This window comes from Schistocerca gregaria, chromosome 4 (genome assembly GCF_023897955.1).
Source record: "Schistocerca gregaria isolate iqSchGreg1 chromosome 4, iqSchGreg1.2, whole genome shotgun sequence".
NCBI lineage: Eukaryota > Metazoa > Arthropoda > Insecta > Orthoptera > Acrididae > Schistocerca > Schistocerca gregaria.
The window spans coordinates 114,934,204-114,951,858 of NC_064923.1; the positions used below are offsets into that span (position 1 = coordinate 114,934,204).

The 17,655-nt window shown below is 40.8% G+C and overlaps 1 non-coding gene across 1 annotated transcript; it reads right to left on the reverse strand.

Annotated features, from left to right (window-relative positions):
* Positions 1-8,550: 8,550 nt before the first annotated feature.
* Trnas-cga (transfer RNA serine (anticodon CGA)) lies at positions 8,551-8,625 on the reverse strand. Its single transcript has one exon. It is a non-coding gene; the product is annotated as a tRNA-Ser (tRNA).
* Positions 8,626-17,655: the final 9,030 nt, after the last annotated feature.

A 17,655-nucleotide genomic window follows, 5' to 3' on the forward strand; every position in this document is an offset into this window, starting at 1 on the left:
GAAGACTATTACAGTCAGTTCAGTTCCTTTTCTTTCAATTTAATTTCCTAATTGCTTTGTATCACATGGACAGGATTCGTTCACAGTGTAAATACGTTTTTTAAGTTTTACCTAACATGTATCGCTTGTATATTAAGGGAGCCACGTGTTATTTTGTTTTCTAGGTTTCACAAGTCGAATGTATAATGTAGTATCTAAATACTTCCATGTAGTACGATTTCCTAGATAATGGCTTGTCATTTAAAAGCATGAACGTGACTGATACACTAGAGCTGTTATACAATCTCACAATGCCGTACGTTAGTTTTGGCTCAAAGTAGAGAGAAAATCCAACACTTTCACATGATACTTAAATCAAAGATCGCTTTGAGTATTATCAATATTATGTATGCTCTTCTGCGAACGCATTTTACATTGTAGGTGTGACAGTGTAGCAACTTGCGGAGACGATGTACTTGGCTCTACACGAGTATTTGACCATGACGATTAAGAATTAGTGGACATTGATTTTAGGTCAAATTGCTAAAATACGGTCACTCTTGCTGAAATATTACAGTTCGGATTACGTACTCACTCACGTTCAGTTTACATCATCTATGCTCACTATTTACCATAGAGATACTGAATTAAGTGTGAATTGTACTACCACTATTCATTTTGTAGGTCTTTTTATTGATCTCCTTTCTTTTTAATTTGAGGTTTACTGTTGGTTATTGTGGCGAAATGTTAATTATTCCTCTGCTATCGCTTCTCTGGTGATTATATATAGAGATTTCGGCAATTTAGTGGAAAGTTATTCCATTTGTCGGTTATCAGTTGTTCGGCTTATGTTCTGCAGTGGTTTAGTGGCCAATACCGCTGAAGTTGGTTGTCTTTACGATGCTTTCCTTATTCATTACGATATGAAATGTGTCTGTGGCTCGGTGCTCCCGTCAGGTTCACTGGTCGCCTTTTGCAAGTCTTTTAGCTGATGCCGCTTTGGTGACTTGTGTGTTCATGATAAAACGATCATGAAGACAACACGACAGCCAGTCCCCGAGAAGAGAAAATCTCCTCCCCGGATGGGGAATCAAACTCGAGCCCGTGCATAGCATTTTCGGCTCTGATGACTCACCTATCGTGGTGGACTTCACGAGATTGAGACGACGTGTAGCAAGAAGCAGTAGTATGGTAGGAGTTTAGATAGTAGCGAGAAGCATAAGGGAACAATTGACAGGAATGGGGGAAACAAATACAGTAGAAGAAGAATGGGTAGCTCTGGGGGATGAAGTAGTGAAGGCAGCGGAAGATCAAGTAGGTAAAAAGACAAGGGCTAGTAGAAAACCTTGGGTAACAGAAGAAATATTGAAATTAATTGATGAAAGGAGAAAATATAAAAACGCAGTAAATGATTCAGGCAAAAAGGAATACATACGTGTCAAAATTGAGATCGATAGGAAGTGCAAAATGACTAAGCAGGGATGGCTAGAGGACAAATGTAAGGATGTAGAGGCTTATCTCACTAGTGGTAAGATAGATACTGCCTATCGAAAAATTAAAGAGACCTTTGGAGAAAAGAGAACCATTTGTATGAATATCAAGAGCTCAGATGGAAACCCAGTTCTAAGAAAGAAGGGAAAGCAGAAAGGTGGAAGGAGTATATAGAGAGTCTATACATTGGCGATGTACTTGAGGACAATATTAGGGAAATGGAAGAGTATGTAGATGAAGATGAAATCGGAGATATGATAGTGTGTGAAGAGTTTGACTGAGCAGTGAAAGACCTGAGTCGAAACAAGGCCCCGGGAGTAGACAACATTCTATTAGAACTACTGAAGGCATTGGGAGAGCCAGTCCTGACAAAAACCATGTGGTAAACAAGATGTATGAGACAGGCGAAGTACCCTCAGACTTCAAGAATACTATAATAATTCCAATCCCAAAGAAAGTAGGTCTTGACAAATGTGAAAAATACCGAACTATAAGTTTAATAAGCCACAGCTGCCAAACCCTAAGGCGAATTCTTTACAAACGAATGGAAAAACTGGGATAAGCCGACCTCGGGGAAGATCTGTTTGGATTCCGCAGAAATGTTGGAACACGTGAGGCAATACTGACCCTACGACTTATCTTAGAAGCTAGATTAAGGAAAGGCAAACCTACGTCTCTAGCGTTTGTAGACTTAGAGAAGGCTTTTGACAATGTTGACTGGAATACTCTCTTTCAAATTCTAAAGGTGGCAGGGGTAAAATACAGGGAGCGAAAGGCTGTTTACAGTTTTTACAGAAACCAGACGGCAGTTATAAGACTCGAGGGGCATGAAAGGGAAGCAGTGGTTCGGAAGGGAGTGAGACAGGGTTGTAGCCTCTCCCCGATGTTATTCAATCTGTATACTGAGCAAGCAGGTAAGAAAACAAAAGAAAAGTTTGGAGTAGGTATTAAAATCCATGGAGAAGAAATAAAAACGTTGAGATTCGCCGAAGACATTGTAATTCTGTCAGAGACAGCAAAGGACTTGGAAGGGCAGTTGAACGGAATGGACAGTGTCTTGAAAGGAGGATTTAAGATGAACAACAAAAAATGCAAAACGAGGATAATGGAATGTAGTCGAATTAAGTAGGGTGATGTTGAGGAATTAGATTATGAAATGAGAAACTTAAAGCGGTAAAGCAGTTCTGCAATTTTGATTGTCGAAGTAGAGAGGATATAAAATGTAGACTGGCAATGACAAGGAAAGCGTTATGAATAAAAGAAATTTGTAAACATCGAGTATAGAGTTAAGTGTCAGGAAGTCGTTTCTGAAAGTATTTGTATTGAGTGTAGCCATGTATGGAAGTGAAACATGGAAGATAAATAGTTTGCACAAGAAGAGAATATAAGCTTTTGAAATGTGGTGATACAGAAGAATGCTGCAGATTAGATTGGTAGATCACATAACTAATGAGGACTTATTGAATTGAATTGGGGAGAAGAGGAGTTTGTGGCACAACTTGACAATAAGAAGGGACCGGTTGGTAGGACATGTTCTGAGGCATCAAGGGATCACAAATTTAGCGTGGAGGGTAAAAATCGTAGATGGAGACCAAGAGATGAATACACTAAGCAGATTCAGAAGGGTGTAGGATGCAGTAAGTACTGGGAGATGAAGAAGCTTGCACAGATAGAGTAGAATGAAGAGCTGCATCAAACCAATCTCAGGACTGAAGACAACAACAACGTGAAGTCTAAACTGGTGCAGCAGACTGACGGTGTTGCTTTGAGGGGGATAGCAGGTAATTCTTGAGTAGTGTTGACACTGCAGTCTAGAAGTGTACCTGCGGTGATGCTCTTTGTCAGATAACCCTCCAGATTCTACCGCCTGTCATGTTCAAATTGAAAAACCGATTGTGGGACCTATTCGTTTTCATCACTTGCTAAGAATGTTACCAGCATAAAGGATAAAACATAGGCTAAGTAACATTATAAGCGGAATAATTAATGGACTATGACAACATATAACATCAGTAACAAAATAACTATAACAAGAAATGGCACAGGTAAATTAAAAGACCATGTACGAGATAAAGCCAAGGAACATAATGAGAAGAGAGAGGTTACTGCTGGCGGATTAAGTGAATAGGTGGAAAGCATTTCAAGAGAGCAGCATACTAATATTTACGCAGTAGAAGCACAAATTGAAAACCTAGAACAAAAGTTACACTCCAGTGAGGAAAAGCTCCAATCAAGTTTAATGTCCTCACTATTCAGGGTAGTTACATTCTGAATGGTAGCAACTCTGTACCAGAAAACAGATTTGTTACTGTAGATTTTTAATGAAGATGTGAACAGACATCATAAGTCATTACAAGGAGGTTTCCATGTTTTGTTTTATTAGAGGAGTGTGTGAAATCTGAGACAAATCTGTGAGTCAGGAATATTAAAGGAAAGGGTTTACTGAGGCATATGTCTTGGATTTGGTCTGTATTTGTTATCATACGCTTCTACAGTGATGAGCTACCTGTCACATTACTTGTCAATGAAATGACCTTCTCCTTAAGGGTCTCCACTTTCTTCAGCAGTGTATTCAAGTTCAGAGAACTTAATTCTCTTATTACGCATCTTCCGTTGAAACGGTCACCCACCCCGCTTTACATGCTGTACGTTATATTCCGTCACCCATCTAGCATGCGGAAGTGCATAGTTCTGAGACCGCTATCTCTTTCTTTCTGTCTTGCTCCATTTACGAATGATGCATAATCGAACTGTCAAGAAGCCATTTCATTCCATTTACGAATGATGCATTATCAAACTATCAAGAGGCCATTTCAAGAGTTCTAATTTCTCTTGTTTTCCCATTGTACTCATGCTGTTTCCAGAAAGAATTCTCTCGGAATTCCAACACTAAATCTGCCTGTCATGCCCCCCCCCCCCTTTTGACTCTTCTATATACTCATTTCGATATTATCCCCAACCATCGGCAGATTCAGTAACGATCAGCGGGAATGGGGAAGAAGAAGGCCATGAAAACTACTGTGTCATGATGATCTGTCCATTGGTGCTGCCAAATGGGCGGTGATCATGAGAAAGAGATAGAATAACCAGCGAAAGGGTAACACTGTGTACACATGTCAAAATTTAAATATTTTCATCAATTCGCGTTCCTGTCAGCAACTGTATAAACGTTAATTTTAGTTTTAAAAACCAACAGCCTCAGTTGTTTTCTGTAACTCATAACCACAACTTCGTCATGAAGCTCAATCAGGCACGCGCATTAGTTGTTTTTTTTTTTTTTTTTTTGACCTGATTCTAGACCATTTCAGGTCAAACATACTAATCTTGAATAACGTCCATCTATTTTATGTGGCCCGTATTGCCGGATGTTACAGATTAGATTTCAAATGGTTCAAATGGCTCTGAGCACTATGGGATTTGACATCTGAGGTCATCAGTCCCCTAGAATTTAGAACTACTTAAACCAAACTAACCTAAGGATATCACACATATCCATGCCCGAGTAAGGATTCGAACCTGCGTCCGTAGCGGTCGTGCGGCTCCTGACTGAAGCGCCTAGAACCGCTCGGCCACACCGGCCGGCCGAAGACGATACGAGACACTTAAAAATTTCAGCATTACAATCAGAATTTATACCAGCTCTGGAAGACTTGACATAAAATTAAGCAGCTGGGATACAAAAACATTCTTTCGAAATTACTAAAATCCTAATGGGAAATGGCGACAAAACGACTATTGAGGTTGGTGTGTAGACTCCTATGACACTGGTGACATACCATCAGACTTTCCGAAAAACGTCATCCACACATTCCCTATGATAGCAAGGGCAGATGGATGCGAAAACTATCGATCAATCAAGTTAACATAGCGTGCATTCATGCCGCTGACATATGTAATGTACAGAAGTACGGAAAAGAAAACTGAGGCTATATCAGATGACGATCGGTATGTCTATAAGAAAGGTACAGATAACAAAACGGCAATTCTGACTTCGCGCTTGGTACAGGAAGCAAGACAGAAGAAAAATCGGGATATGCCCACAGGATTTATGGACGGAGCGTTCGACGATGTGACATGGTGAATGTTGCGAGAATAGTAGAGGTAAGTTACAGGATAAGACGGGTTGTATACAATGTTCATTAGGGCCAGGAGGGAGAGAAAGGTTGGAAGATCCTGAACGAAATACTCGGCAAGGAAAGGGTGTCATTCAAATTTCGCCCCTACTTATCGATCTTTACTTGGAAGAAGCAATGTCGGAATGTTCAAGAATGTGATGAAAATTAAGGGTGAAAAGATAACAGTAACAAAATACGCTGATGACATTGTTATTCTCAGTGAAAGTGAAGGAAAATTACAGGATCAGTCGCATCTAATGAATATCGATTACGGGTTATGGTCTGAGGACAAATTAAGAAAAGACAAAGAAATGAGATGCAGCAAAAATGTAAATAGCGAGAAACTTAACATAAAATTGATGGTCACGAAGTAGGCAAAGTTAAGGAGTTCTGCATAAATATCCGACTAGCACAGACAATGGTGGAATTCCTATCGAAGAGCAGTCTATTGGTATGAAACGTTTGCTTTCATCTGAGTAAGAAATTTCTGATTATATACGTTTTGAGCATGGCATTGTGCCGTAGGGAATCATGGACAGTGGTGTAAGGTGGAACAGAAGACAATCAAATCGTTTGACATGTGATGCTACAGATAAACGAGGACATCAGATGGATTCAAGGGTCTGCGACTCTGTGGGTGCTCCGGTGCTCACGGACCACACTTCATCCGCTCCCCTCACCCCACCAACCAGAAATGTTTGTAGTATGCAGTCATGGGCAACAAAACTGAAGCAGAATAATTAAAAACCAGAGTAAGTGGGGAAAACTAAAAACTGTCAGTTCTGCTCTTGCGTTGGTTCTTGCAAGTACGGCGTAGCGTTTTTCCGTATTCCGGAAACAACTGACAAGTGCTTAGAAATAATCTACCGCGGAGACATCATGAAATAGATTTCAACCGCCTGCTTTGCGTCGATAGATATTCACTCAATCCGCAACGTTCTTGGTGGAATAGTAGGTATTATTTTCTTGCGTAATACTGATTCAATACAATTGTTTGCTGTCACCATTTATTTCGGTTATTTCTTTGTTGTAGTTAATTCATTAAGTCATTCTTCGCTCATCAGTGATTAAAAGTGGTTTGGCTACGACGTTCCCTGGCAGTAATTGAGATAGCTCCGATCCAGCTGCTTTATCGAATGAAAAAATGAAAACTGGTGACGTTAGTGGAGGCATTTATTTCAAAAGACTGTAGAAACACGGAGATAAGTGAATGCCGTATGACAAAAATTGTGGCAAATTATTCTACTCTGTGTACGATGAAATGAGTTCCTTTTTCGAAGAAAACTAAACTAGATGAAGGTACGATGAAAGCGTTCGATCACGTCGAGGTTTTTCCTTGGAACAAACATTAGAGGTGAGTATTGTCGCGAAAAGTCGAATTATCATATGTCTTGCAATATTTATTCCCAGAGGGTAAGGTGGCAAAATGAAAGTCTGCAAGAGCAGTTCTGTTGAGTGTTATCTAGACTTCTCTGTGTCACAGTGCATCGGTTAGTAAACCGTCTTGTACAGTTGCAAATGTAATTATAATGGATTGCTAGTGTTAGTTTTTAAACATAACTTCAATTGATCCTCTTAGCCCCGGCGTTTATAGCACAAATGGCTATCGCAAAATATCTCAGACGAAGTAAGTCGTGTTGTGGCTCACGACCTATGTAGTTTCAAAAAGGTTGTAATATGTTGACAATACTGTTCGATAATCGTGGATGAAAATACTGACGTATGTCGACACGAGCAAGTAAACAATAAAAACTGGAGTATCAAATATTCATTGCATTTTTACTTTTGGTTCTCATTCACCTACTTTTTCCATACATGTCCTGTGATTCATTTGTCACTAATAGCTACTTCCCTTAGTTATCATGTAATCGAAAGCACTAACCTGAATTAACTTCTTGTTCTTGAAACCGGACGCCAATTTTACTAACTCATATTTTAATAAGTATTATGTTTCTGTTTGTACAAAATTTCACTGCCTTAAGAGTGATAGTATTGTTACTAACGACACGCAGCACCTATTGTTATTCTATAATTTACCGCTAATTGACAATTTCATTTGTAAAACGACTCCGAGCGTTCGAAAAATATGGATAACGATCTTATGCAATTATTCTCACGATCACTATCGGCAACTACATTCATTCACGGGACAGGTGTGGACCACTGGCTGCGTCAGTTTCCGCTATGATTCACAAGCTGCTGCGCTTGCACAAGTTGTCATAATGTTTTCATCCCAGCCGTGACAGCTGTTTTTCTAGGTGCTATCAGCAGTTCAACAGAACAGAAGAGAATTGAAGCAGTTGTGATGTGGTGCTACAGACGAATGTTGACAATTAGGTGGAATAATGGGGTAAGGAATGAGAAGGTTCAGCACAGAATAGGAAGTGAATATCTGGAAGACATAAACAAGCAAAAGAGGCAGGATGTTGTGACATCTTATAAGACATCAGGGAAAAACTTCCATGCTACTAGAGGGAGCTGTACAGGACAAAAACTGCAGAGTAAGAGAGAGATTGGAATGCATCCATCAAGTAACTAAGGACGTAGGTTACAAATGCTACTCTGAAGTGAAGAAGTAGGCGAGGGAGAGAAATACGTGACGGGCTGCGTCAAAGGAGTCAGAAGACTGATGACTCTAAAAGGAAAACGTTAATTACCACTTTTCGCACCATGCAGATGTCTTGTCCTACAAGAAATCCGTATATATTTCCAGTTTGATTTCATGAGTTTCCGTCAGTTGCTACTGTGACCTTCTGACAGAACATCAAGAGTCCAGTTGTAGATGGACGACAATACTTCACAGGCGCGCAGTTTTAGTAGAATCTGCATGTGACATTGGTGTAAGAAGCTTTCAGGATATCTATAATTACGAAATCAACTTGAGATCTTCTGTCAACAGAATTCATAAGTTACTATGAATTGTGATTCAAAAGAACCATGAAACTTCCTGGCAGATTAAAACTGTGTGCCCGACCGAGACTCGAACTCGGGACCTTTGCCTTTCGCGGGCAAGTGCTCTACCAACTGAGCTACCGAAGCACGACTCACGCCCGCTACTCACAGCTTTACTTCTGCCAGTACCTTGTCTCCTACCTTCCAAACTTTACAGAAGCTCTCCTGCGAGACATGCAGAACTAGCACTCCTGAAAGAAAGGATATTGCGGAGACATTGCTTAGCCACAGCCTGAGGGATGTTTCCAGAATGAGATTTTCACTCTGCAGTGGAGTGTGCGCTGATATGAAACTTCCTGGCAGATTAAAACTGTGTGCCCGACCGAGACTCGAACTCGGGACCTTTGCCTTTCGCGGTCTAGTGCTCTACCAACTGAGCTACCGAAGCACGACTCAGGGCCGGTACTCGCAGCTCTCATTCTCAAAAGAACCATGTTTACTGAATCCGTGCTGTCATGTCCCATGACATCATTTTCAGATACTTCATTAAGTTAACACAAACTGTATGTACATAAATCCTACAACAAAGCGATGTTGATGATATACACCTATTTTCTTTCTTTGTGTAAGTGTGACCTAGACCACGTTGCAGTCATCAGGCACGGATCTTTCGTGTAGCGAGAGGTTGTATACGATTGCTAAACTGGAGCTACCTCATCAATATACTCGGAAAGAATAGCAGTTAGTAGGAATAATAATAAATGCGATTAAGACTTTTTTGAGTTATTGATTAATCATACTAATCGCTGCTTCATCTGCAAAACCATGTTGTCCACAAATCTAGTTCAAGTTGGCTACCAGAGACGATTTCATCAAACGTTTACTTCGTTGTTTTCCTAAAACCGAACAAGAGAGCAGTTCCAAGCTCGGTCGTGGGACGGTAGTAGAAATGGAGCCCGAGCCAACGGCTGAGGAGTCTACTTCGCTGTTGTCTATGCTGTGAGGGCAACTGGCACTATTTATATGTGGAGGGCAGCTTGAAATTCGGCGCAATGTCCTTATTGGCCAACTTCAAAGGTAGTTAACTCGAAATCGTCACAACATATAAGGAGAAAGGCTATTACTTTTATTACTATAACAATATTTGTTCGTGCCAATCCAAATCTCAGTTTATTACACAAAAACACCAGCTGCCGCAGTGAAGTTTGATGGCGGTGCTAGTTCTGCAACACATTTTCACTTCAGAGTATGAAATTTTTTTCCGAATGTTTGGTAACATGGTGGAGTAGTAGAATGCAGAAGTCTACATTTCGGTTGTCCAGGAAAGGCACCTACAAGAAAAATCACCTCTCCGTCATCACCTAACAAAGCGAGCTCGGTAACTATGTCTTGAACAGAACGAATCGCGACTATGTTGGAAAGCATAAGCTTCCCCTTCATAGCAGTCGGTGACCGTTGATACTGACAGCCTTCCCAACCCTCTTCAGGAGCTATTTAGCATTACAAAAAATGGTTCAAATGACTCTGAGCACTATGGGACTCAACTGCTGTGGTTATTAGTCCCCTAGAACTTAGAACTACTTAAACCTAACTAACCTAAGGACATTACACACATCCATACCCGAGGCAGGATTCGAACCTGCGACCGTAGCAGTCGCACGGTTTCGGACTGCGCGCCTAGAACTGTGAGACCACCGTGGCCGGCTTTAGCATTACACTCTTGCGAAGATTTGTATCTTACAAACATAGTCTATCACCACCACGTCACGAAATTCCTAAAACAAAATTAACATTACGTTGCTCGATTATGGTTGTACCTTCGTCTAGTTCGGCACTGGTGAATCCATGAGTCGCTACAGCCTGCTGTGCTTCTGCACGCTCGAGACGTAGTACCGCCTCCTAAGTTGGTAAACATACAATACGTCCTCACGGACGGCAGATGGCACTACTAGCACTGCAGGGTATACAGTGCGTATCGGGGTGACGCGGAAACAGTGCAGCGTTGTTATAATGCGGAAACGAAGCGATTTCTTTGACGTCCAAAGGGGCTTATCATTGGCTTTCAGGCCAAGGATGGAAGCATTTCCGAAACGGAAGGGTCTGTAAACTCCGCTGTGGTTAAAGTGCACGGTGAACGGTAGAATGGCAGAATGGCGCTTTCCAAAACCGACCCCGAGGCAACATTGGCGCACCATTGGCCACACATGACAGCAATGAACGACGGCCGTTGGAATGTGAATGTCGAGCAGACGAATTACTGACTGATCAGATGAACTAAGGGGCTGCAGGTACTGTCTCCTGAAAGACAATTCAGCGGTCTTTGCTGCGTTGCGCCACCGCTGCAGTCGCCATGTTCGTGCACTCCAACTTAATGCTGTTCTTCGCCTACGAAGAACCGTAACGGAATGTCCACAGAGCGGCGAGAGGAGGCGTTTTCACGTGAATCACTTTTTTTGCTCTTCAGGCAGATGGCACTTCGCACGTACGGTGTGGAACGTTTGAAAGGAAACACCCTGTATCAATAGTCGGAAGGGTTCATGTTGGAGGAGAAAGCGATAGGGTCTGGGGAATCTTTTCTGAAACTGCGTCAGCCCCATTTCGCGACCGCGTTGCGGCAGCCACGAGTGCTGTACTGGAACTGACCGTAGCGTCATGAGGCCCGCCTACGAGGACACAATACCTTGCTCCTGCGCATAAACTGTGTGTTGTGTACTTGTTAGGACAAGAAGCGAACGTGATCCTGAATTTACTACTAAAGGGAAATAAAAGGAAGGTACAGCTGAGGAAAAGAGCGTATATGTTATCCTGTGCAGAACGTACTTAGATCGACTGTCTTAACATTTATGAAGTATTTTTTGGTATTGAGATGAGGAAGACATCACATGCTTACAATGTATGGCCTGTCTAGGAAAATTTTGTGCTTATGCACGAAATTTAATAATCTAAAAAGAACTTAGAAGTGGGAGAGTTAATACAAAGCCAACATCGTCATTATCATGACTAGGTCTAAAAAGTTTTTTGAGACGTAAATGTTAAGCATTTGCTTAGCTATGGTTACAATGCATGAACATCCTATTGACTTAGCACACATATGGTCATGACCGAACTTATGAACAAGTCTACATCTAATCTGTAACATCCGGCAATACGGGCCACATAAAATAGATGGTCGTTATTCAAAATTAGTATATTTGATCTGAAATGGCCTTGAATCAAGTCAAAATAAACAAATGCACGTGCCTGATTGAGCTTCATGACGAAGTTATGGTTATAAGTTACAGAAAACAACAAAGGCTGTTGGTTTTTAAAACTAAAATTAACATTTATTCAGTTGCTGACAGGGACGCGAATTGTTGAAAATATTTAAATTTTGACAGGTGGACAGATTAATATTTGTGTCCAGTGGATGCATTGGAGTAAAGTGATAAACAATTCATTCGGTAAACGACATGACGTTCTTTGAAGAATACATGTGGATTGGGTGAACACAGCTAGTTGTATAACTGTAGGCAAGCTGATGTCATTGCAAGTTCTGTGCACGAATCTGGGTCCATGGGAGATATGCTCCTATACATTAAATGATTTCCACCGTGTAGTCTATCTTCTTCGTAAGTTTTTTAGAATAGTGTATTTGTGTGGGAATCTGAATATCCTGGAAGTTAACTGTATTTATCCGTATGCTAATGCCGCTGTCTCCATTACAAAAAAAAAAAAAAAAAAAAAAAAAATAGACGTAATGTCGGCGAGTGAGAGATGGTCTTCATTCCAGCAATGGGTATGCTGCTGATTCCGCCCGTTATACTTAGACACACCGATCTCTGCAACTTCTTGACTGCTTAGCTGTAACTTCTACTTTATTACACTCTACTCTAACCGCATTAGTTGCAAGTCTCATTGCAGAAGTGGGTAAGCAGTATATGCTCTTTGGACCTGGACCTCAGTTATTTCCCCCGGGCCGTTATAGTGAACATAAGAGCATTTTCCATCTTAGAACTTATATCTGAGGAACCCTTAGTAGTTTCGCAATCATCCATTAGAACTTCAGTACGCCTTCCACTGATAGCATTTTGTCGAAAGGCTTAACCTACCAGCCCGTGTCCTGGAAATGTTTATTCATGGACACTTTTACTACGACTGGCTATTAGATCCTTCCATAATTCTTGTGCAATGTTAAAATCAGATTATGCCATTGTTCTAACTGTACTTTCAAATTTGGTAAATATTACTAGGACTAAATCAACTGCGTATCTCTGTCAAAAGTAAACTCTACCATTTAAATCTTTAACGAGTTCATTCACCGCTAGAATCCACAATAGCGGGACATAACACAACCCTACTGTCACGCAGTGGTGAAGTAGGCGCATCAACCGTCATGTCCAACATTCTGGCTTCTGAATATCGTCCATAATCTGCCAATCTGCCTACATAACATGGCCTCTATGTCATGCTCTTATGCAGCTCTAAAAATGCATTGGAACGTCGTATTGCTGAAAAGTCACACAATATCCAAAACGAGGCTGAGAGCAGTTTCTAGAAAATGTAGGGCTTCTTGTATCTCCCCAGTAAGTTAGTGCGCTACTGTTTTTCGTGATTTACCTGCTAGGCATGAATGTTGGCTTCCATGCAAAGTGACCTCAGTTAACCTGGTTTCCCTAATGTGCAAATTAACCGGGTTTTATAATGTCCTTAAAAATATCCTTGATATCATCAGTTTTCCCTGGCTTTGGAATTAAAACAATGCTTATACTCGTACAACAATTCAGATTGATTGCTTCTGCTACACTGACTAGTCTACATAGGAATCTGATTAATTTTGGTCATGCTCTCTGTAGCAGAGTCTTTCCACCTGGGTCCGGTGACCTAAACGGAGACACCAGAGACCACAGAAGTTTCTTGAAGCCACCACATTCTTTGGCAGATTTCCAGTTCTCCTGGATGTTACATGTAACCCAGTACCTAGGTGGGATTCAATCCTGATCTGCGTTACCTGTCACACTGCCGTGAGGGAAGTAAGTCTTGAGGAGCACATGTGCAATCCTTGAACAACCATACTCCATCCTTAGTATGCCTCTTGAAAATGCCGGTGTTCTGCTGAGAATTGTGGGAAGTTTGGCTCCACCTGCTATACTTTCCCCATACTCATAAAATACCCTCCATAATAATTGTTTCTCTTGCTCAATAAAAACCCTGGTGTTAAATGAGAGCAGCCCAACATTTCACCCCTTGTCCTTCTTTTCTCAGCTGCTTACTTCGCAGTTCAAGGTTATTACTCGAAAAAGGTACATTTCTGTTTGTGCACTTAATGATGATAAACAGTTTTCATTGTACAAGGTCACAATGACAGACCTCCCTTCTTCTGCCACTTTCTATAAAGCTACTACACTTATTATCGGAGTTTTAACGCGAGGTAAGTGTGAGTTCAGATCTTTCCTATACGAGTCGCAGTTTTCCTAGGATTTCCATAAGCCATGAACTGTTTATGACCCATTGAACTCCTAATGAAGTGATCAGATATTATTTTACAGATGACAGTGTGGCCTCAAACCCAGAAGAATTTTATGGACCGGATAAATACGGGTTCATCGTGATATGCCATTATATCTACCCACGAAAGTAGATCCAAAACCCATATTAATCAATTATTCCCTTTTTCTGTTCAAGGGTGTATGTTCCTTACCCTATTCCAAATGACAAGATTGATCTCCATTAGGTATTTAAAGTAGGTACTAACCTGTGCTATTGGTATTGCAGCCAACAACCAGTTGTTCATCCATGAGTAATCAACTATCAGTTCCTCACTTCCTTGGAAGGAGGAACACTGTCCTTGCAAGGAAGGAAGTCCAGTACAATTTGCCTGGTGCTCGCACCCAAGCACTATTTCATCCTGTTAGTCACTAAGTCACTAGAAAGGAAGTTCACCTTCGGTATGAATGAACTTCCGTTTTTAATATTAAGAGATATTTTGAGGTATTTAGGTGTCCTCCGTAACTCAGCTTATCTGCAGTTACTCCAAGTCATGGTGTTCCCTCTTTATGTAAATCACGTTCCTGGTTGAGTGTTACATCCACCTCCTGTTTTACAAGAACGCGACTCAAAATCGAAGATGCCACATTACAACATTACAGGTTTATCTGGAACATTTCCATCCGTCAGCTTGCCTCTTCTGATTTCATATAATCAACATGAAGGTAACCTGTGAGAATCCTAAGTACGGTTTCTGGTCCTGTTCTTATACTGCGTTCAGGGATTTCTCAACGACTTCCACTACTGGGAATTGGCGACTTGATGCTTCTTTCCGGTTTATATATATCCCCGTCGAAACCTCCTTGCTCTGCGCCTATAAAATAGAATTCGGTCTTTGGAGAAAGGTACTTAAGCAGACAAGATATCCAGAACAACTTCTTCGTGGCCTTGAATAGTTACTCTGCAGTCCTGACCAACAGCTTCACATCTTCCTTAGAAGATACATTGGCCACTGAACCCCCCCTCACACACACGCAGATAATGATTAGAGCACCTACGTCCAGTCGAGAGAGACCCTTCTGAATTCGGGGTTTCGCATTCTCCAAAATTATCAGCTGGAGCCGCCTGAATTAGCTCTTTCAGCAGCGTGGTGTTAACATGTGGGGTATTCTATTTGGACTGTCACCATCCAAGAAACCGAGACTGCAGCACTAATGATCTGTTTTCCTGTTTTGTTCGAAGGCATTTTTCGAATGTAGCTATCCTCGGACGTTGGAGTACCGGACTTCGCAGTCCCGTTCTCGTCTTACAAGTGGAATGGGGCTGTTTACACATTTAACTATGACAGAGTCTTTTCTTGGTGGTCTTCGGTTCAAATCATTTTAATTCCGTATTTTTGTTTTCAGGAAGTTTTGCATTCCTGTAATCTTCGTTCTCTCAGAAGTGTGTTTCTCTTTGCTACAGACAGGATTCATGTATGCTCCATCTTACGTCCCATGAGAATTCGGGACGTATCACATTAACACCAGGGGATGCCACATCGGTGAAGAGTAATGAATCAGGGAGTTCGCCCAGCATCCTGTGGTCTCGGTTCACGGCATAGCTTGACATCTGCCCCTCATCACTCGGCAATGATCAAGTCACATCTTGCGTTAACCTTCCTAAAGTGTTTCAAAGAGAAACACACATATTGTGAATGGGTCAGTTAGAAGAGTTGATAACGAAAATGTATTCTTAAAAGGCACTTCAAAGGATCTTTTGTAGTTGGTTTTCTATTTAGAAAAAAAGACATTGGAACTTTTCAACGTTTATTGAACATAATTATTACAAAATAAAAAGTTATTTACAAAATTTTAATTTGAAAACAATTATTGTTACATGTAACTTCAAAAGACTTTTAGTAGCAAAACACACATTGGAGCTTAAATTCTTGCTTTTGTTCCAGACAACAGTTACTATAAAACTTAAATTCAATTACAAAATTTGGTTTTGAGGAAACATATTTAACTCAGTGTCTACCCCTATCGCATTAACTTATTCAGTTCTTGCAGTACATGTTTGCTGCTCTCGGCAGTGGGTAGACTGACATCTACTGCACTGTTTGTTTGTCTTTCGGTCTTCCTTCGGTACACACTCTTAACACACGCCCCTTTTCCGTTCTTTTGCTCCTGAACTCGTTCCTGCAATATTCTCCATACCAGCTTTCATCTTTTTTTTAAAAGTTTGGTCGTTCTTTCCCGTCGCATTTGTTTTGATAGTTCATATTCAAATTCTCTTTAGAGTAACCGCCTTCTGAAAAATTTATTTTGATTGCAATCTCGATTGATAAGTAGATCAAACAAACAGGAATTTATTGAAGCAATATCTAACACATTATAGAACAAACAAACAGGCCATGGTTTGGTACATCATTTACAGGAATAGGTGCTGGCGGTTTATCTGTTGTGCCAAATCCTCCTTTCGGTCTGATGCAATGACATATTCCTTCGGCCTTCTTATGCCATTCTAAAGACAGGCTACAGTCATGGTCGTTGGTAGAGAGTAATATAATAGCTTTATTTTCTTTTTGGCTCGTACGACACCAAAGTTACGCCTCTCTGGAACCCAAAGATGATTGAACGTACTGGTGTGGTATTGCTTGGTTGCATTTCGTCCGGAATCTCAGAATTGATCTTTCTGAGAGTTCGTTCACACATTAGATTTTTCTCAGAAGTTTTCTGGCCAGATTATACATATATATATAGTCGCAGATATGATACGCGAATTGGGATGGAAGTCATTACAACAAAGACGCTTTTCGTCGTGGCGAGAACTTTTTACGAAATTTCAGACAACAAATTTCTCTTCCGAATGCGAAAATATTTTGTTGAGCCCAACCTACATAGGTAGGAATGATCATCAAAATAAAATACGAGAAATCAGAGCTCGAACAGAAAGGTTTAGGTGTTCTTTTTTCCCGCGCGCTGTTAGGGAGTGGAATGCTAGAGAGATGGTATGATTGTGGTTCGATGAACGCTCTGCCAAGCACTTAAATGTGAATTGCAGAGTAGTCATGTAAATGTAGATAGAAAGAAATTATCTGTGGTAATGTTCCCCCAGTTTCCTCAGCATTTTCAGCATGCCTCAAAACAACATTTGTTTCTCGTGGTCCGACTTCCCTGTGCATCCTTCTGCTGCACAAACATATGCTGTTTTTACGTGAGAAAACAATCACAATTTTGCTCTGGTATTTGAAGATATACACTGCTGGAAGATAAGCCTTTCTCTGAATGGAACCAATTGCTCATCCACTGTGACATTCTCCAGTAGATCTGTACACACCTGCGAATATAAGATTTCCCAAGTAAACCTTCAGTTCCTAAATTGTAATAGGAGTGAAAGTGGAACTTACGACTTGTGATACCCATCTCATTTCTCTGTTGGTTTCATTCAAACTCACTATCATCATCTCTTCAGTTATGAACAGTAGAAATGATGATACTTTCGTTTCGTCAATCCATTACAGAGCAAACCCCATAGGTCCTGGAACAGGGTGGAAAATGTTTGCAGATCTAAAACAAAACTCTAAAACAAGGAAAAATAAGCTAAACTAGAATTAACTACAATGCAATAAAATAAATTACAAAAACGCAATAAATCTAAACCTGACAATAAGTTATTGTTGTTGTGGTCTTCAGTCCTGAGACTGGTTTGAGGCAGATCTCCATGCTACTCT